The 21,282-nt window shown below is 40.1% G+C and overlaps 1 protein-coding gene across 2 annotated transcripts in view; it reads left to right on the forward strand.

Moving 5' to 3' along the window:
- The first annotated feature begins 256 nt into the window (after nt 1-256).
- The window catches only part of LOC311289244 (membrane-spanning 4-domains subfamily A member 4A-like), a 42,177-nt gene continuing 21,151 nt past the window's right edge, over nt 257-21,282 (forward strand). The window contains exon 1 of one of the 2 annotated variants that reach the window (XM_084407086.1): nt 257-358. The gene's annotated coding sequence lies outside the window, so the exon portion shown is untranslated. Of the gene's footprint in view, nt 359-19,293; nt 19,407-21,282 lie in introns of those variants that run through there. The other variant, XM_084407085.1, reaches the window with a different exon arrangement.

Genomic DNA, 21,282 nt, shown 5'->3' on the forward strand with positions numbered 1-21,282 from the left:
TGGTTTTAATAAAATGTAATTTAATAGTCATAATAAGATTATTCCCAGTACGTGTCTCAGGCTTACATAAGTATCGTCAACTCACTCATTAGACTCCTCGGCAAACTGGTTGAAACGACTCATTCGGTTCTTTTTGAGTCTGTTGTGTTACTTCGGCTGTGCGTCTTGCGTCATCAACCCGGAACTAGTTCGACTCAGTTGTTGTGTTTCTGTGTGTGTATAGATGACCGGCTCATTCTTCACGCCCTATATCTCATTACTAAGCCTGAAAACCAGTTGCACCTGTTTTGTTCTTTTCTTGTGTCATGTATGTGGTGAAGTGCATCGAGTGGATCTGAGACCGTGAGAGATCTGGCAAGTACCGTTTATCATTATATTTAAAGCAATAATTTATGACAATGACTGGAAATTAAAAAAATAAGTTAATATATAACTAAAAAGCAAATCGTCTGATTCTCAGTAGAAAATTTACTATTTTATTTCTTCATTGGATGAACTGGCTGGTGAATTGATGGAACTTTAACCTCCACCAATAAAGAAACAATAATGCATCTTTTATAACACCATATTTTTTTTCTGGCGTTACAATTGATGAGTCTAGAAAGATTTTTTTTTTAAGTAAAATTAATAAGTCTGTGTATACACAAGGAAGCTTTTCCACAATCATGAAAATAATGTGATTAAGATGATGTGATGCAGCCGCTCCGCCTCAGACCTACGTAGATCATCTTACATTATATACAGCTGATGGTGACGAACATGAAGCAGGGCAACAACTCACTGCGTGATGAAGCCTATAGTGACCCTAAAATTCAAGATATCAGGGCAAAAAATCCCCTCATATTTATATCATATAATATATTTCAGCAATATCACGAGTGCTGTTTTTGTCCCAAATAGCATGAGTGCACATGTGATATTAATTTCATACAACAGTTCAATCAAAAAGAAGTTAATATTGTGTTATTTTACACACAATTTTGTCTATTTTTGCTCAATTACTCATTTAGACATTTTCCGCCACCTACTGGCAGTTTTATTTTCTTATTTAGAGTATAATCTCATAAAAAATAAAAAAAAATAAAAAAAAATCAGTATTTATGTGATAACTCACCCAAAAGGGAAAATTCTGTCATCATTTACTCACCCTCATGCTGTTTCAATCCTGTATTTCTTTCTTTTATGGAACATAAATAAGATATTTTAAAGATGTTTGGTTACCAATTCATTTTGGTCTGTAAATATATCTAAATACCAATTCAGATGCAACATCTGAATTAAAAAAAAATGTCTGAGGCGTCTTTGTGCTCACGCTTCGAATCTGTCAGTCAGAGCGAGGAAGACCGTTTTGTCCACATCAGCATGAGTTTGAAAAACACATTCCTTTGGTTCAGACTCAGGCCATCAAGAATTCTCTATGAATATTCACAAAGTTGTAATGCTGCGTTTTAAAATGATACATACTTGTGCTGAGGGGAAGCGCCAGTCTTCTGTAGCTCGTAAATACCCTGTGCGCATTCCGACATTCTGACATTTTGCCGCCGGCACATGGTTCTTCATCCTAGGTCTGGTACGCAATAACTTGACACTTGCACCGGGGGACATAACTCTTGCACAGAAGTTTCTTTTCATTCCCTGAAGATGCCTGAAGATTTTAAAGACAAACCACCATCAATTCACCTGTGTTTTCCAGAGATTTATAGTAACTTAAGTAATTAAAAAAATATAATTTTTAAATGTGTTATTTTATGTTATTCCTGTTAAAAACCAATAAACATTCAACTTAAAAAATGTTTTTTAAATGTAAAATGTATCCATGTTGAGTCAAATAGAATATTTCTTTCTAAAGCTATCTTTTCTCATTTAACACAATAATACTTTTGTATTTAATCAGTTAAAATAACATTTACATTGGGAACCACTGCTCTAAGGCACTGGTTCTCAATCCTGGTCCTGGGGACCCACTGCTCTGCACATTTTATATGTCTCCTTTATCTGACACACCCAGTTCAGTTCATAGAGCTCTTTCCTAACGAGCTGATGATCTGAATCAGGTGTGTTAAATGAGGGAGACACAAAAACTGTGCAGAGCTGTGGGTACAAATTCTCCACGATTGATCCCACTCCACTTGGTTCCTAGTTCCTGCTTCCTGGGGCCTAGGAAACAGGATAGAACGAGAAAGAGAAGAGAAAAAGGAGAAACAACAAAATATATATTCTCAAGCTCGAGATAGGGCATCAGCAATGACATTTTCACTGCCCCGAATGTGTTTAATGTCAAGGGAAAATGGTTGTAAGAAGAGACTCCACCGCATTAACCTCTGATTACGATCCTTCATTCGGTGTAAAAACACCAAAGGATTATGGTCGGTATAAACCACAATTGGACTTGCAGACAATCCCAGATAGATTTCAAAGTGTTGGATGGCCAAAACAAGAGCAAGTGTCTCCTTTTCCACAACAGAGTAAACTCGCTGATGGACATTGAATTTTTTTGAAAAATAACAGACTGGATGTTCTACTTCATCCTGACTTCTCTGTAGGAGAACAGCTCCGGCTCCAGTATCACTGGTAGAGTTCTCAACCGGCCTGAAAATTACAACCCGACCCGACCCGGCCCGTGGCTTTTAAAGCCCGGACCCGATGTAACCCGACACATCAACATAAATCTGCCTGAACCCTGCCTGCGGCCCGATGGGCCGTTTTCTCCGGGGGGGTTTTCTCACACACGTATTATCATGACCAGCAGACCGTAATTCAAATCAACCTTTAATGTTCACGCCTTTTAACAATACAAACAACTGAAACAATAAACTTTAAATATATAAATAGGCTATATAAATATAAATGTTTGATATTTTTGATTTTTGCTGTCATATTTCATCAGCACCTTGCATTTTGAGCATTGCACATAACCTGTAGAATTTCCATCAGAATCCAGCACCACTCCAAACACTTTCCAGACCTCTGATTTTCCCACTCCTGTAGTAGCGACGGTGAATTCACCTGCGGCAAGTTTACTTTTAACCAACTCCCTCTTCTTCTCCAGGCTAAAGGCATGCACGCAGCGGCATCAGGTCTGCCCCCGCGATGCACGTTGCACGCAGCAGTCAGACTTTCTGTACGGTGAAGAGCAGCGATGAATAATACTTTTTTTTTTTTTTTTTTACTGAGCGGAAAAGATTGAGCCAGAGGTCCGACCCGAGTCATTTGCTTATATTTTCGACCCGAAACCGCGGGTCCCGTCGGGTTTGTCGGGCTGACCCGACCCGTTGAGAGCTCTAATCCCTGGCATCAACAGCTAAACAAAAAGGTTGAGAAAAATCTGGTGCAACAAGCACAGGAGCACTAACCAACAGTGCTTTGGCTCCATCAAATGCCTGTTGGGTAACAGTGGTCCAATTAAAGGATACTTTTGTGCTTATAAGATCGGTTAAGGGTGCTACAATAGATGCAAAGTTTGGGCAAAACCCACAATAATATCCCGCTATTCCCAGAAACCTACGCAATTCTTTGCGATTTGTAGGCACTGGAAAAGCACAAATGGACTCAATCTTAGCTTCAATGGGGCGAACATGTCCATTTCCTACTATTTTACCTAAATAGGTGACGGTAGCTTTCCCAAATTCGCATTTTGCCAAATTTAAAGTTAAGAAGCCTCAGTCAAACGAACAAATAAGTCCCTTATTTGGACTAGGTGATCTGACCAAGATGAACTGTATTAAACCACATCGTCCAAATAAGCCTCACAGTCAGATAAACCAGACAACACCTTGTTTATAAGGCGCTGGAAGGTGGCTGGAGCATTTTGAACTAGGCTTGTTGCGATAGTCGGTGTTACCGGTGATACACGGTGTTTAACCCACCTACCGGTCATAGCACTTGACCACCGGCACCGTCCCCATCATGTTGAAGTTTTAGCCTATAGTAATAAAGCACTTAATTCAGTTAGTGACTACGTGACTTCGTAATTTAGCGTAAGCGGAACGAGCGCCGCAGTAAAGCAGCAGGTGTCCGATTTCATTTATCATTTGAGGAGAGAGAGGCGAGCTAACTGGCAAAGGATGGCGGAAGATCTGGTTTCAAAGAGAAATGCAAACGTGAGTTTAATTTTTATATTAGTTTTTTTTTTGCACTTAAGTGTCCAGTGATTATTCGGGTAGGCTACCTTATTTAACGAAGTTTTTGATGTTCGTTCGTTTCATATTCGATGGTTGTGCGGTGTTTTTTTTTTTTTTTGCTGAAAAAGGCAGGCACTTTATTTAACGAATAGTGATTTTTTTTTTTATATATAATTTCTTGTTTGATACTTGCACGATGTGTGCAGTGGTTCGTTTTGTTAATAAATGCACTTTAAAGGTGTTTCATAAGTGCTTTTGTTTAGTTTTTACATGGTGTGTTAAGTTATTATTCATTTTGCAATAAAGATGTGTGTAATACAAGCGAGTGTCTTATTGTTTTAAGTTTTTTTATTAAGAATAAAATAAATTAACCCATGATTAATTCAAACAAATGCTACTGAATTGCCGCTAATTAAAGTGAAAGTAAATTGAGACGTGTGCACGTCCGCATTTTCGGCCACCCGAAATCCCCGATACGCAACCCCGGTGACACCGGGATTACCGTTTTTTTTACACGTCGATTAACCGGTGGAAAAAATCCGTCACCGCAACATCCCTATTTCTAACCCCAAACGGCATAACACGGTATTGGAGAAAGTCGTCAGGTGTCACAAATGCAGACAGTTCCTTTGCTCTAACAGTCAGTTGAACCTGCCAGTACCCTTTTAAAAGGTCAAATTTGCTCACAAACTTCGCAGACCCCACTCTATCCACACAATCATCTATGCGGGGTAAGGATAGCAGTCAGGCTTAGTGATGGAATTAAGCTTGCGATAGTCTGTACAAAATCTGTAGGATCCATCGGGCTCATTTACAAGGAGACAAGGTGAACTCCAAGCACTAAAGCTGGACTCCAAATTAGTCTCTAATAAGTAAGTCACCTTTTTCAACAAGTCCCGTTTCACAGGGTTTACCCTAAACGCATGCTGCTTAATTGGTGAAGCAGAACCCACATCAATGTCATGTTCAATCACTGTGGTGCAAGTAGGCACATCAGAAAACAAGTGAGGAAAAGACTCCACTAACTGAAGAATGTCATTTTTCTCAGAGTGAGATAGATGGGGTAAATGATGAGCCAATTTTAAATACATCTCAGAGTTATTCAATCGTCCTTCAATAACTCCTGGAGAAGGAAAGTGAACACAATCATCCCTCATACAATTCAAGGAGGAACTCTCTGAAAAGGAAGTCATGGAAGTCAAATGTGAAGAATCATCTAACACAGGAGTTTTCAACCTTTTAGGATATGCGCCCCCCCCCCCAAGTTTGTCTAATTTCATTCGCGCCCCCCACCCTCCCAAAGTGCGTGCAAACAAACATCATTGCTATACAAGTTGTGAAGAGGTTCAGTGTTTGGAAGGAAGACAGGGTCGGCGTGACTGGGACTCGCACGTTTTATTTACAAAACTCAAATCAACAAACAAAAATTTGCGCCAACAGCGCATTCACCGTAGCCTTGCTACAGCATACAAAACAATCTCACAATAAAACTCTTTCCACTCGTCAGTAACTCTTTCCACTCATTAGTAACTCTTTCCACTCGTCAGTATTTCCACAGGATCCTTCAAACTCTCCCGTTAAAGACCTCGCGGAACCACGCCCCCCTCTCCTACGGGATTAGCTGCGGGAATCTACGGGATTAGCTGCGGGACTAATCAGATTGCCCCCTCTAGTGGATGACTAAAGATTTGCTATCTTACATTCACGTTTCACTTAAGCCTCTGAATTCACAGTTTCTCGCGCCCCCCTTAACAGGTGTTGGCACCCCCCTAGGGGGGCGGGCCCCACAGGTTGAAAACCCCTGATCTAACACAGTGGTTACTAACCCCACAGAAGATGCAGGAGGAAAATAAGGCTTCAAAAGATTTATATGGCAAACATGTACTCCCTTGCATCGTTCTGGGGTTTTCAAAAGATAATTCTGTCCAGAAAGGCATTTGAGGACCGGATAAGGACCTGCAAACCGGGCTTGAAAAGGATTACTTACAAGTGGCAACAAAGCTAATACTTGGTCTCCAACCTCAAATTTCCGAGCCACTGCTCGTTTGTTAAACAACCTCTCCATCTTACACTGTGACTTTCCCAGTTTTCTCTTGATCCACATCCTGATCCAGCACTTCATCAAAAGCAAATGAAAGTTTCTTGATAACAGACAGTTTAATCCTTGTATTAAAAGTAATGTCAAGCTTGTCTTTTTCTTGGAGGGACTTGATCAAACACACACCACTCAGCTTCACTGGACTTTTGTCTTTCTCCACACACTGAAATTGATTGTGCCGCTGCACATCAAAAACGATGAGTCTACTGTTATGAGTAGCCTCCTGAACCACTGCAGAGAAGTATTTTACATCACTCGAACGTGATTGTAAAACTGGAGACACACTGTGGACAAATCCTTCAACTTCGGAACAGACTATCTTGGGTGTTGCCATCTTGACTCCTCAGAAATTAGTGCCAAACCAACAGACCCCTCTCAACTTTCAAGAAGCCAGAATCATCTCCTACAACCAGAATTCTCTTGGCTATAAACTGGCTTTTAACAGCTCTTAACAAATCCTCCTTGCGCTTCTTATCATTTCCAGTCAAAATGATTGCATGACTCTCTGCGATTTCTAAAAGTTGTTCTTTGGTGCATCTATCTAGAAACTTCTCAGAAAGTTCTACATTCAATTCCTGAATGGAAGTCATTTTGGATAGGGATGCACCGATGCATCGGCTGAACATCGGTAACGGCCGATATTTGCCTCGTTAACTGCCATCGGCCATCGGGAAATAAAAATGACATTCGCCGATGTCACATGGGCGTCAGTTTGGTTTGATATGCTGGGGACAGAGACGCATTCGGAAGTGCATTTTCAGAAGTGCTGGGTACAATGACGCATTTATTTATTTATTTTTCTATGAGAAAACTCCCTTTCTCGAGAAAAGAACGACCATGGTGTGTAGCAGAAGAAGCGGCGGAGTATGCACGATCCGCGAGTGCTGAAGACGTTCTGCACGGCTTTGATGGGTGCGCAGGAGGACACAAATGGGCGGCGACCGCTTCTTCCAGTGGCGGGAGCTTTTCCCTCAGCGCCGTCAACAGATAGAGCGTTAACTGTACACACCGCCGCCGACTTGAGCTGCAAAGAAGCTCTGGCCTCCCTGTCAAGGGCGCTTGTCAAAAAGTACGGGGAAGCTTGACCGCTCTGAATAGTGAGTGAGAGCGCGAGCGCGGTCGGGGCTCTCTCTCTCTCTCTCTCTCTCTCTCTCTCTCGCAGAAGAGCGCGTGCGCGTTTAAAATTTAATATGAACATTCACCCGTGTTTTTTCCCTCATAAATGCGAACACGAAAAATAAAATGAATATTATAATGTTTTTTTTTTGTTGGGTCAGACAATGATTACCAAATTTCTCTCTCATATTGCTCCTCATAACAACTGAAAAAGAACTTATAAATAAGGTTATAACTGTCAACCAGAAAGTGACATTAAAGGTTTTTTTTTGTTTCATAAATTGGTCTGATTGAATTTGTGCTCATTCTAGGATAGTGTGATCAAGAGCCGAAAGACTTGTATGTTTCCGTGGCACAAAAGAAGGAATAAATAACAAAAAGAAAAAACATCGGCATCGGCATCGGCCATCGGCCAAGTTGTTATGTTAAACATCGGTATCGGTATCGGCCCAGAATTTCCCAATCGGTGCATCCCTAATTTTGGACTTACATAAAATTCACACAATTAAGATTAGTTAATTGACCACAACAAATCCAAATAATTCTAACAAAACCTCCCAAAAACAAAATCCTGCTTTTATTATTTAAATTAAACAAACAGACCTTAAAGTCACATCAACAATTTCAGTGTTAGACCCCAAACTTTTGAACGTTAGTGTATATTGGTACAAAATAATGTATTAATAATGTATCAATGCAAATAATATACAAAATCATTCAGCGGCATTTTCATGGCTGTTTCCGAACCAGCATGCAGATTACTTGTTGTAAACTACAACATAAGCACATTTACCCCTCCTAACCATCTGATCTCCGCCTGCTTCCCCTTTCATTCTGGGAAACAGTATCAGCAGTTACTCTTATGACATTGTAATGTGATCCACTGGAGGCAAGTGTAAATGAGAACCCAAGTGCTGTTTATTATAAACAAAACCAAAACAAAAACATGGCGTGGTGGCATGAAAACAAAAACCAAAGCATGAACATGAACTTACACATAGCAGATTACAGGAAACAATACTTGACAAAGACACATGGCAAACAAGAGGGCTTAAATACACACAAGACTAACGCCGCCTTCACACTGGCAGTTGAAATCAGCTCCATAATACCTAATACGCCCCCAGCGGACGTCGTACTACACCGTTGAAAAGCTTCGGAAGCGAGTAGAACAAAAATGGCAGAGAGATTAACGGTTGATTTTGTCAGTGTCAGAATGTACAATTCTGTATGATCTCTCTGAAGAGGGTTATAGAGACATTAATCGGAAGGCTGCTGCGTGGAGGAAAGTTGCCCAGGACGTTGACATGTCAGGTCGGCTAAATGTGATATAGTGGTATATAGGGCTTTTAATTGTATTAACTGCCCTAATAATGTTAGAAAATCAAAAAAAATTAAATAATTGACATGACTACTTATTAACAACTTTATTAAAAGTTAAGAATTCAGGTTTGTTTATCAGTACCATAGCAACGCTAACTTCCGCTGGAATTGTCGGATAGGAACCGTCCGTAGCCTTTCGCAAGAGTTAAAATTTTTTAACTCATCCGGATGACCAACTGACACTATTTTTTTCACACCGCACTCGTTCGGACCCGGTTCGGATCCATTCGCATGCAGTCTGCGAATTTCCATAGGAAATTAATGACTTCCGGTTGTTTCGAAGCCGTATCGGAGCTGATTGTATCGTAATGGCTAGACAAGGGAACACATGGCAGGATCACATGACTTACAAGGGTCACATTACAGACAAGGAAACATGACATGACACAGAAACATGACAAGAACAAACCCAAAATTGTGACAGACATCTTACTTCTGCTTATCTCAGAAGAGTGAATTCAGGCCTAGACCGTGAAGCCGGTTTAGAGAGATAGCCAGGTTTCAGTTTAGTTTGCACCAATCCTGGGTTTTAGGCACCATGAAAGTAGTTTGGCTCAGATTTCAGCAGTGTTCATCACCACAAATTCAAATATTAAATTCTTAATATTTCTCAGTATATTCTGGAGAAGAGAGAAGTGAATCACAGTTTCTCAGCATGTGATTGGCTGTTCGCTACTGATGTCACACCTAAACTCCTAAACTCAGGATCAAAGCTTGAGTTGACAGAGAAAGTTGATGATCAGCATCATGGCACCAACAAAGCCTGGTTGGATTGGTTTGGTTTTGTGAACTCGAAACTAATCCTGTAACCCTGAATTTGTTCAACTACTATCATGTTACGGTTTCAAGGTCAAATTCTAGTTGATAATAATTTAACCAAAGTTAATAACTACTAAACTACTAGAGTTTCAATAACATGAAGATTTAATAAATAAACTGGTAAGTTTGTTTACATATAAAATCTATTTTATAATCATATCTGTTGTGGTAGATATTTTCCCTAAACCTAACTATCTGGGGCGTCTCCACTCGACACCCTACTGATCTTAATATCTGTGGCGTCTCCACTCGACACCAATACATTCATCTGGGGCGTCTCCAATCGACACTCAATACCTTAAACTGGGGTGTCTACAAATCGACACCCAATACCTTAAACTCTAGCTCTTGCATCTTCAGTCGACAACTGGCCGAGTTTCTAACTAACTTGCTTCCCTAAACTAGCTTCCTGCGCAGGAATAAATTGACAAACAGACCTGCAAATGTCCTTTAAATGCTTTAATCACGACCAGGAGATCTTCCCGAGCAGTTCTCAGGGAATCTCTCCCAAGAAGCAAGGCCGGAGGATCTCAGACAAATTCCATTGAGAATCCCACCGTAAAACACATATACCACAGTTTTTATAGTATAGAGGTATGGCATACATGTCAGGCTGCATTACATAATTTCCCCACTATTTGATTGGTTCTTCATATGCAAACCCCTCTGTTACTAGGTAAAGCAAACTCTGATCTTGTGATTACTTATCACAAGGTTCTAATGATGACTTAATTTGTTCATCACAAGATTCTAACAGACTGTTTAGTTTTCAGTTCCCCTTTTTGTTATTAATACACAACAGACACATACAGTCAGTCAGTCAGTCAGTCACAAGTTTCCCCAAAGAGTTTGGACACATTTAAAAGCATATGACTAGGTAAAGCAACAAATGCCAGCTGACTAATTAAAGTTGATTAATTAAAGTTGATTCGTTAAAATCCATAACACTGTATACACAGCTTACAATTGCATTTTTCAAATTCAAATTGAACCTCTCTGGGGATAATAACAGCCTGCACACCACCACAGAGCTGCAAAACAAACACTAGTCCAGGGGCCTGTACCATGAAGCTGGTTTAGGTGGCTAGCCAGCTATGTTTCAGTTTAGTTTCCGCCAACCCTGGGTTTTAGGTACTATGAAAGTAGCTCGGCTTTAATCGGTGTTCGTCGCCATGATATCTTACGCTGCACGGCTAACCTGCTCCGGGGCTGGTTATGTTCTGGATTCAAGATCTCAGACTGAAGTTTGACCAATCAGCTGTGAGTAAAGAAACATATGGGTGGCGTAACTAATTCCCAGTCTGTTCGTGCAATGGCTTCACCTTTTCTTCCAAATCCGGTGGACATCTCAGTGCAAATTGTTTGACGAGCATTTCGTAGAGAGAGTTTTTAGCCAGACAAAATCCCCTTGCCTTTCCTGATAGTTACTTGTATGAAAGATACAGATTTCCCGCGGAAGGAATGTCTTATCTTTGCGAACTTCTTGAGCCGCACATAAAGAATTGAACATGTCGAATTCATGCACTTAGCCTACTGTACCGCAAATGGTACCGCGTTGCGTTTTTTTTGCAAGTGGTACATAATTGCACCGTAATTTACACAGAAGCTAGGGGAAAACACAGTTTGTCAAACCATTCGCAAGGTGGTCCTCGCTCTGCAGGAGTGCATTAACCCTTAAAGACCTAGAACATTTTTGGGGCGCCTGACTCACCTGTACTTTTCTTTGTTTTTCTAACCCATTCTAGCAGCAAGCATCAAGTGCCATATATCATTTTAAACAGGAGAACCTAAAGTTTCCAGCTAGCTCATTTAAAGTCCCAGTTTTACATTTCTTTTGTCAGAGAATTTATGAAATTAACAGGATTTTAAGAAAAACGGTAGCAAAAAATGTGGTGTTTTCAGTGTGAACTCAAACAGAACTTCCTGAAGTTTTGTTTTTTTCTTTTAGAAAGTTAGACTTGGTTGTTTTAGACTTCCAGATGAAATTTTGTCTACATGTAACAATCCCTCAGCAAGTTATAGCCATTTATTATAATATTATTCTAGGCGTTTTTGAGTAAAAACAGGTGTATTACATTTACTGACAATGTAGATGTGTCCAAATAAGTTCAGGAAGTAAAGTAAATAGAAAAGTTGTTATATTACAACAGAACACTGAAGCAAACATTTTTCTTCAGAAAATTATATTATAATTTGAACATGAACAACAAATGCAAACAACATAACAAGTAGTGACAACTGTGCAATATAAATACTAACAATACAATATACAGAGTGTAAATGAACAAATGGTTCAAATAATCTTCACAAACTAAATACAAAAAGAAATAAACAGTGCAAATGAAGAAATGGTTCATTGAGGGTAATATACTGAGTGCTAATGAACAAATAGTGCAAATAATCTCCACAAACTAAATACAAATAGATAAATAAACAGTGCAAATGATTCAAACAATCTTCTGAATCGGAAGGTTCCACCAGGTCTAACGACTCGTTTAAAAAAATCAATTCTAACACATCCTCCGATTTGTACTGCTGTTTTTTTTTACATACTCATGCTCTTTCGTGTTTTATGCTCTTTCATGTTTTGCGCTCTTTCGTGTTTTGCGCTATGGTCAAAAACTTTGCATCCGTTAGTTTTCATGCGTAGTTTTCAATGCATTGCGTTTGTTAAAAATGTATAAAGAAACGTGATTGGTTGTTAAAATCACCAATCACTATAGCCGCTTTTCCACCGAAATTACCCGGAACAATTTGTCCCAGGAACTTTTTTCCCAGGAACCTTTTTTGCCCCAGACCGGTTGCTTTCTGCGTTTACACCGCGGTCTAAAGTACCGGAACGGTAAACTGCGCGCAACTGCTCCTCCCAGTCTGCGACGGACAGTAATCAGTTTTGAGCGCCACATTTATAAGTATGGAGGAGATTCAAACTGTGCTGCAGTTATTGGTTTACTAACGAGGTAATTAACATAACAAAATAGACGAGCACTGATACTAAAGCGTGTTCAGAAAGCTTGTATGCGTATAAAATTAAGACAAGGTACGTTGTGAGATGACTGGGACGAACGCGCAAAAATTTCCTTTTGCGCAAATACTCTTTAAAAAAAGCCTGAACCCCGTCTATCAATCATAAATAGTGACAGTCTTGTAAATAGTTGTTTGTTACACCTCAATGCGCTATTTCAATCCTGTTATAGTAAATTTGTAACATGGTTTGCCTTGCAATAGATGACAATGTGTAAACATAATGACTTAATATTAAAAGCTGTGACAGAAAAGAGACGAGTACTGATAAAGCGTGTTTAGAGCTCGTAATGCTAACGTTAGATATAAAATTGTATGTTATCAGCTATTGCGGACATTGGCCGTGAGATGGCTGTGACGAACGCGCAGAAAGTTTCCTCTTCCACAAATACCCAAATAATAAAGCCTGAAACTCGTCGCCAGTCCCCCAGTTTTTTTTATTAAATTCCATATTTGCAGACAGACAACTTTACTGCATGAAGCCACTTTTTAAAAGGGAGGTTAAAAATAAAGAAAATGCTGCGTGGAGTCATCCAACCAAAATGCGGCGTGAACACAACCAATCAGCTTGTGCAGCGCACAAGTCCCACCCCTGAAAGTTCCTGAACTTTGAAAAAGTACTACCTCGTGAGCAGGGACTATCGGAGGGGGAAATATTTACCCGGAACTTCATTTAGACCCTGGTTCCTGCGGTGTAAACACATCGAGTACCAGCCCAAAGTTCCTAGTTCCTGGGGAAAGTTCCTGCGGTGGAAACGCGGCTTATGTTTGTTGGTTGAGTTGATGACCGTTTGGACGAATCTGGGCATGGGGGTGGGACTAAGCATCAACAATCGTTCCTGTTTGGCTCAGAGAAAGAAACCACAGAAACCACAACCAACGAATCACTGCTGCAGATTTTGATGATGCAATCACCGGCACTACGCAGCCTATTAATGACCAATAGAGACAACCGTGATAACACGGGAAAGCTGTGAATCTCATCTTTACGGTGCATTTTAAAGCATACAGATTGGATTAGCGACTCAAAAGTTATTAAACATTTTAGAACGATAGTTATTTTATGCCGCGGGCGGCCGTATCGGTCTTTAAAGTGTAAGTTGCAGGTTAAATTTTTCACGAAGATAATGCAATGTGTTTATTAAACATAAAGATAATAACCGCCCATCATTGTTTTTTTATAGCAAAATGCTGATATAATATGAAAAGTTGGCACTTTTAACAGTGGTTTTAACCGCTCCCTTCCACTAGATGGGGCGTGACGTCATAAGAGGAACTCACTAGTAGAGTTACCGTACGCTAGCAGCTATATTCGCCTTACATAACTTCAGAAAAGTTGGTTGTATGTTTTATTTGATAAAAAAAATTATGGATAAAATAACTCCATTGTAAACATACTCGTGTGTGCTGACTTCAAGGGGACCGTGATCCTGCCTGAAATGAGAATAAGCTATTCGCAAAACAAACGGGTTCAGGCGCGTCAGATCAGCGGGTCGCAGGTCGAGCTGTTCCACTAAACTCCAAAACGCGTTCACCTCACGGCAGCACATACTCTCCACTGCTGAATCGTGCTGATTCAACTGGGTGGCATAGCCCACACAAACACAGTGATGGGGACACCGATCTCTCTTTTTCTTTTCTGACAATAAACATCGCTAATTAAATCGTGAGAAATTGATAACGCGTGGATTGAGGAAGGGTATTACATGACGTTTGAGGCGTGTGTGCATCTCTAACGTTGCAGCTCTGATTTGGACTGACTTACTGTAAGTTAATAATGTCTTCAGTCGTTGTCCCTCCTTGCTATTTTACATGACGGCAATATTTTGAAAAGACTTGCTTTTCCGTTATATTATCCGGGTTAGTTTGCACCAGGCTAGACTAGCTCTAACGTAGCTAACGTTACTCACCTGGCCAACCCTCCACTAATTCTCCTCACACCAAGCATTAATAACTCTTTGAGTGCCATGGCTCCCCTCTCTCGCGCCTGACCGGTTAAAAATTGTAGGGCTGTGGTCCATAAAGAATTTGATGGTTTCCCACATCCTCAGTCGTTCTCCAAACAGCCGTAATACAGTAGGAATCTAGCAGAGAATGGGTTGCGAGTTCCTCTTATGACGTCATCACCCAGTAACTTTGTTATTTGCAATACTATAATGTTCATTTGCACTGCTGACTGTTATTACAGTAACAACTGTTTACATATGCATCTTGCACTACTACCTTGACTGGAATATGCTCAATTTGCACTGCCGACTGTTTATTTACAGTACCGACTGTTTATATATACATTGCAATATCGTACCTTAACTGTAATATGCAATTACTTTCCACTGCACTTTCACTCGGATAGCTTCTGTCCAAACTTTATTTGCACTACTTTAAATCCATTGTTATACTGCTCATTAGCCTAACTTATACATATATCTATTTGTTAAATTCTGTTTATAGTAATAGCCATCTGTATATTATGCTCACATTCTGTTTATAGTAACAGCATCTGTATATATATATATATTCATAGTACATATCTATCTGTAAAATTCTGTTTATAGTAACAGCCATCTGTATATTATATTCAGTACATATCTATCTGTAAACATTCTGTTTATAGTAATAGCCATCTGTATATTATTATATTCAGTACATATCTAGCTGTAAACTCTGTTCACAGTAATAGTTATCTGTATATTATATTCATAGGACAATCTATCTGTAAATTTTTGTTTATAATAGTATTCAACTCTATATTTATTCAGTACATATCCATGTTCTGCACTTATGGAACCACTGTATATCCTGCACTTGCTGCTATTGCACTTCTGGTTAGACCTAAACTGCATTTCGTTGCCTTGTACCTGTACTTGTGTAATGACAATAAAGTTGAATCTAATCTAATCTAATCTAACTGAAAAAACACGCTACCGTTGAAGAAACTCCTCAGCTCACAGTCCAGCTCCTTTAGTGAACAGACTCTAGTTCAAGTCTCCTTTAGTGTGCAGTCTAGTTGTGCAGTCTAGTTCAAGACTCCTTTAGTGTGCAGTCTAGTTGTGCAGTCTAGTTCAAGACTCCTTTAGTGTGCAGTCTAGTTCAAGACTCCTTTAGTGTGCAGTCTAGTTGTGCAGTCTAGTTCAAGACTCCTTAGTCTGCAGTCTAGTTCAAGACTCCTTTAGTGTGCAGTCTAGTTCAAGACTCCTTTAGTGTGCAGTCTAGTTCGAGACTCATTTAGTGTGCAGTCTAGTTCAAGACTCCTTTAGTGTGCAGTCTAGTTCGAGACTCCTTTAGTGTGCAGTCTAGTTCGAGACTCCTTTAGTGTGCAGTCTAGTTCGAGACTCCTTTAGTGTGCAGTCTAGTTCGAGACTCCTTTAGTGTGCAGTCTAGTTCGAGACTCCTTTAGTGTGCAGTCTAGTTCGAGACTCCTTTAGTGTGCAGTCTAGTTCGAGACTCCTTTAGTGTGCAGTCTAGTTCAAGACTCCTTTAGTGTGCAGTCTAGTTCGAGACTCCTTTAGTGTGCAGTCTAGTTCGAGACTCATTTAGTGTGCAGTCTAGTTCAAGACTCCTTAGTCTGCAGTCTAGTTCAAGACTCCTTTAGTGTGCAGTCTAGTTCAAGACTCCTTTAGTGTGCAGTCTAGTTCATGACTCCTTTAGTGTGCAGTCTAGTTCGAGACTCCTTTAGTGTGCAGTCTAGTTCGAGACTCATTTAGTGTGCAGTCTAGTTCAAGACTCCTTTAGTGTGCAGTCTAGTTCGAGACTCATTTAGTGTGCAGTCTAGTTCAAGTCTCCTTTAGTGTGCAGTCTAGTTCAAGACTTCTTTAGTGTGCAGTCTAGTTCAAGACTCATTTAGTGTGCAGTCTAGTTCAAGTCTCCTTTAGTGTGCAGTCTAGTTCAAGACTCCTTTAGTGTGCAGTCTAGTTCAAGACTTCTTTAGTGTGCAGTCTAGTTCGAGACTCCTTTAGTGTGCAGTCTAGTTCGAGACTCATTTAGTGTGCAGTCTAGTTCAAGACTTCTTTAGTGTGCAGTCTAGTTCAAGACTCCTTTAATGTGCAGTCTAGTTCAAGTCTCCTTTAATGTGCAGTCTAGTTCAAGTCTCCTTTAGTGTGCAGTCTAGTTCAAGACTCCTTTAGTGTGCAGTCTAGTTCAAGACTTCTTTAGTGTGCAGTCTAGTTCAAGACTCCTTTAGTGTGCAGTCTAGTTCAAGACTTCTTTAGTGTGCAGTCTAGTTCAAGACTCCTTTAGTGTGCAGTCTAGTTCGAGACTCCTTTAGTGTGCAGTCTAGTTCGAGACTCCTTTAGTGTGCAGTCTAGTTCGAGACTCCTTTAGTGTGCAGTCTAGTTCGAGACTCATTTAGTGTGCAGTCTAGTTCGAGACTCCTTTAGTGTGCAGTCTAGTTCGAGACTCATTTAGTGTGCAGTCTAGTTCAAGACTTCTTTAGTGTGCAGTCTAGTTCAAGACTCCTTTAGTGTGCAGTCTAGTTCGAGACTCATTTAGTGTGCAGTCTAGTTCGAGACTCCTTTAGTGTGCAGTCTAGTTCAAGACTCCTTTAGTGTGCAGTCTAGTTCAAGACTCCTTTAGTGTGCAGTCTAGTTCAAGACTCCTTTAGTGTGCAGTCTAGTTCAAGACTCCTTTAGTGTGCAGTCTAGTTCAAGACTCCTTTAGTGTGCAGTCTAGTTCGAGGCTCATTTAGTGTGCAGTCTAGTTCAAGTCTCCTTTAGTGAACAGTCTAGTTCGAGACTCCTTTAGTGTGCAGTCTAGTTCGAGACTCCTTTAGTGTGCAGTCTAGTTCAAGACTCCTTTTGTACAGGGCCCTGACTGAGTCTGTTTCCACCTGAAACATAATTCCACCACAAACATGATCTTTACAAGTTTTCTGGAGGCTCATCAAATCACAAAAAGTTCCTTGACTTCCTACAAACACAGGACTGACTGTAATTTATGTCAAGGGTTTTAAATCCTTGTTCACATTTCTTCTGAAGCCCATTGAGGTAGAGGCCTCAGTTTCTGGGGCAGGTTGTGAAAAATACTACAATAAAAGAGATGCGTAAGGGCCAGCCCCTTTTTATGCCACACATTCAAATGTTTGCCATAGTAAAAAGCCCAGTGCATTCACCTCAGCAACTGTCTCAGAAACACACATACAGTGTCTTCATCATTTCCTCCACCCTAATAAATAGGCCAATATAAAGCATAACTGTTGTAAAGCAGGTTACGTTTCTGGTGTTCTGTAATCTCATCCATAATCGGCCGTCCATTATTGCTACTCAGAGCCAACTCCTTCGCCAATGTATTCTGGAGGAGTGTGTTCTGGAAGAGTGTCCCTCCACTGGTTTTCTGAATTTAACTCAGAAAACCAGAAAACATATAAAAATAGGCTAAAATATATACATCATGAATATAGAACGTATTTGTTTAACTTACCCCTAACCCTAACGCAATCAGCAGACCGTATTGTTTCGAGCTTGAAATACATATTTAAATTCATCATAATTCTGAACGATTATCTCTTGTTCCTCCACGGAAAAATATATCGCTTTCGCTCTATCCATATCGAACGCGATTGGTTGTTCGGTGCCAACGTCACTTTGGTATGTGCACGCGCTCGTGGAGTAATCATAAAGATCAAGGCTTAAAGATCAAAGCCTGAGTTGACAGAGAAAGTTGATGAGCTGCGTCATGGTACCAATAAAGCCTGATCGCATCGGTTTGGTTTTGTCGACTCAAAACCAATCCTGTAACCCAGAGTTTGTTCAACTATCATCATGGTACAGGCCCCAGCGATAAGAAGTAATTTAGGTTTTAATGATGCACATAACACCATCATTAGCAAGACAGCTAAAATATACTTTATAATGGAAGCACACATGCACCAAGGGGCGGAGCTAGCAATGATGCACACCCAGGTAGCATAATTGCGGTCTTTTAAAGGTGCTGTATGTAGGATCCAGCGGCCTCTAGCGGTGATGTTTCAGATTGCAACAATAGCGCTCGTGCTCGTGAAAATCAATAAAGTTACAACTGTAGTCTTTCACATCAGATAACGTTAGCAAATGGTCGGCATTAGCTGGCGAACTAATGATGTCTAACTTGAGCCAACTAAAGCACAATCACAATATTTTTTACATGCTTTGAAGTATTGTTAGCTTACCTGTCCAAAAGGATGAAAGCCAACTCAGGGTCTCTCCATAATTCAAACGCTCTGCCAATGTTGATCCGTGTTTTCGTCCTGAGTCGATCCGATTGACGTTTGGCCTGACGAGCTTTAGCAGATAATTTTTTTTGTTTGTTTTTTTATTTTTTTTGGAGTTTGTGTTGGAGTCTGTGTTGTGCTGGAGGCAGGTCGTTTTTTGGTGTTATCAGACTCCATGTCGTTAGCTGCAGTGCCGTCGCAATAGACTGTATATATAAAACGGAGAGGCTCGGGAGCGCGCATGCACGTCACATCCGGTGGATTTCGCAGAAAATCCGACCCGGAGACTTCACATAAAAATAGGAATACTGGCCTTCAGAGGTAATAGCAAAATGCGAAAAGTGGATCATTGTAATGTGTGATTACAACCCCTTCACAGACGGGCAATAAAAAAAGGATTCATTTTATAAAAAAAGTTACATACAGCACCTTTAATAGACAGGAATCAGGTACTGATAGGCTGTCACACCACTATGACTAATATGGCCAGCTTTACCACCCCTCATAACCACCTGAGCTCCACCTGCTTCCCCTTTCATTCTGGGAAACAGTATCAGCAGTTACTTTTATGACATCTTACTTGCATAGGGTTATCTCAGGAGAGTGAACTGAACAACAGAGCAAAGTGCGGTAAACCAACTGAAGAGAAGACTTCTTTCCGGTAAAACAACAAATTATATACTTACATTTACTATCTGACTATCGTTATACAGATGCTTTTCTTTGCATTATATCTGCATTTTATTTATATATGTATTCATTTTATTAATACATGAATTTCTTCTATATTGGTTGGTAGGGCACTTTTGTGGTGTCTTTGGAAAAGAGCTTCTGCTAAATGCCTTAAATGTAAATGATGTGGATCAATATAAACATGAGCTGTTTGTTATATAGTACATTCTCTGTTATTACAGTCTAATTCTAGTTAATGCCAATAATTTAACCAATGGAAATAACTACTATTGACACAATTGCATTCAAAAGTGTTTCAACAACATGAAGACTATATTTATAATAATAAATATTGTAAGGCCCAGCCAAATGGCCCAACAGCAGTTTTCAGTAGAGCGGGTATTGGATACCTGCACGTTTGGTCTTTTCAGTGTGGCAAAGTAGTTTAATTCCAATTAAAATGTAAAAATAAAAAACTTATCTGACTTGATTATTCTATTTAACTCTTTACTTGTTCATTTGGATACCAATGTCGCCGTTTAATGTGGATTCCACGAGGGCCGCTCCCATGCTTTTGCCAAGTATTTTATTTAGACTCCTTATATCTGTATACACTCCTCTGTCAGACGTCATGACCACTACTACAGATATAAGCCAACCAACCTTACTTTCTCTGATAGTAGCTTTGGTTTGGTCATGCCATGGTTTCCCATCTAGAGTAACATTACCTTAAACAGAGGTAAGACTCACCCTATTTAGGCTGGTCGAGCAACAATTTGTTATCCTAAACGGAAATTCGCTTTATTAGCCTTTACAGTCCAAGTACACTTGAATTAGTGCCAAGTGTTAGCCGGATCTCTGAAATCTCAGTTGGTGTGCCCTATGCTCCACTCAAAACTGGACTTTTGCGTTTTTTTTTACGGTAACAATGGATACAACGTAATCTACTAGAGTTAATCATTTTAAGTAAATCAGGTATTAATAATCAGGTAAATGTATCATGCCGATTACATAATCAATTCAAAGATGGTCAATACAAAACATCAAATGTTCAGAAATAAAGAGTAAAAGATGCATACATATATAATGCCTGGACGACACTCAGCATTACGGCCTGGGGCCGGTTTCACAAAGATAGACTTTGACTATGGCTTAGATATAGTAGATAGTCAGACTTCAGATAGACATCTAAATCAGACCGTTGCACAAAGCACTTAAGACTCTGACTATGTTAAGTAGGACTACACTGCAATGCATTCTGGGTAAAATAAGACACTTTTCAAAACAAAAAACATGGCGGATCAAGTAAGCGCATTCAACCACTCAGTGCAGTTTACACGAGCGGAAAATATGTGTTTGTTGGAGGAGTATAAATGACGGAGTATTGTATGTTTTTATGTTTCCACTGTTCGATCGCGCCCGTGCCTCTCTCTCTCTCTGAAACACACACACACATTCCAGCATTGCAATCTTGACATCGCAGCCTGTGATTATGCTGCGTTCACACCATACGCGAATAGAGCGTCAAATCCGCGTCTATCGCGTCTAGTTCGACGCTTGAACATTTTGAATCCATTTGCGAGCGTTTGCGAGCATTTGCGAATCCAAAGCGAGCGTTTGAAGTGAAATAGACTGGCGTTCATAGCTATGACTCCACTATGACTCTACTACTCCACTATGACTCTACTACTCCCTGTTGCGTAGTGAGCGGTGCTTGCGTCCACTGCTTAGACTATGAAAGGGAGCGCGTCGATCGTTGCTCGCGTTGACTATGTAACGGCCCTAACAGTTACAAGGACATTTTACTTGGGAATGTAGTAACAAGAAGAAATGTTTAAATTATGAGCCATTTTCCCTTTTCTTCT

The sequence above is a fragment of the Rutilus rutilus genome, assembly GCF_951802725.1.
Source record: "Rutilus rutilus genome assembly, chromosome: 4".
In the NCBI taxonomy this organism is placed as follows: Eukaryota; Metazoa; Chordata; class Actinopteri; order Cypriniformes; family Leuciscidae; genus Rutilus; species Rutilus rutilus.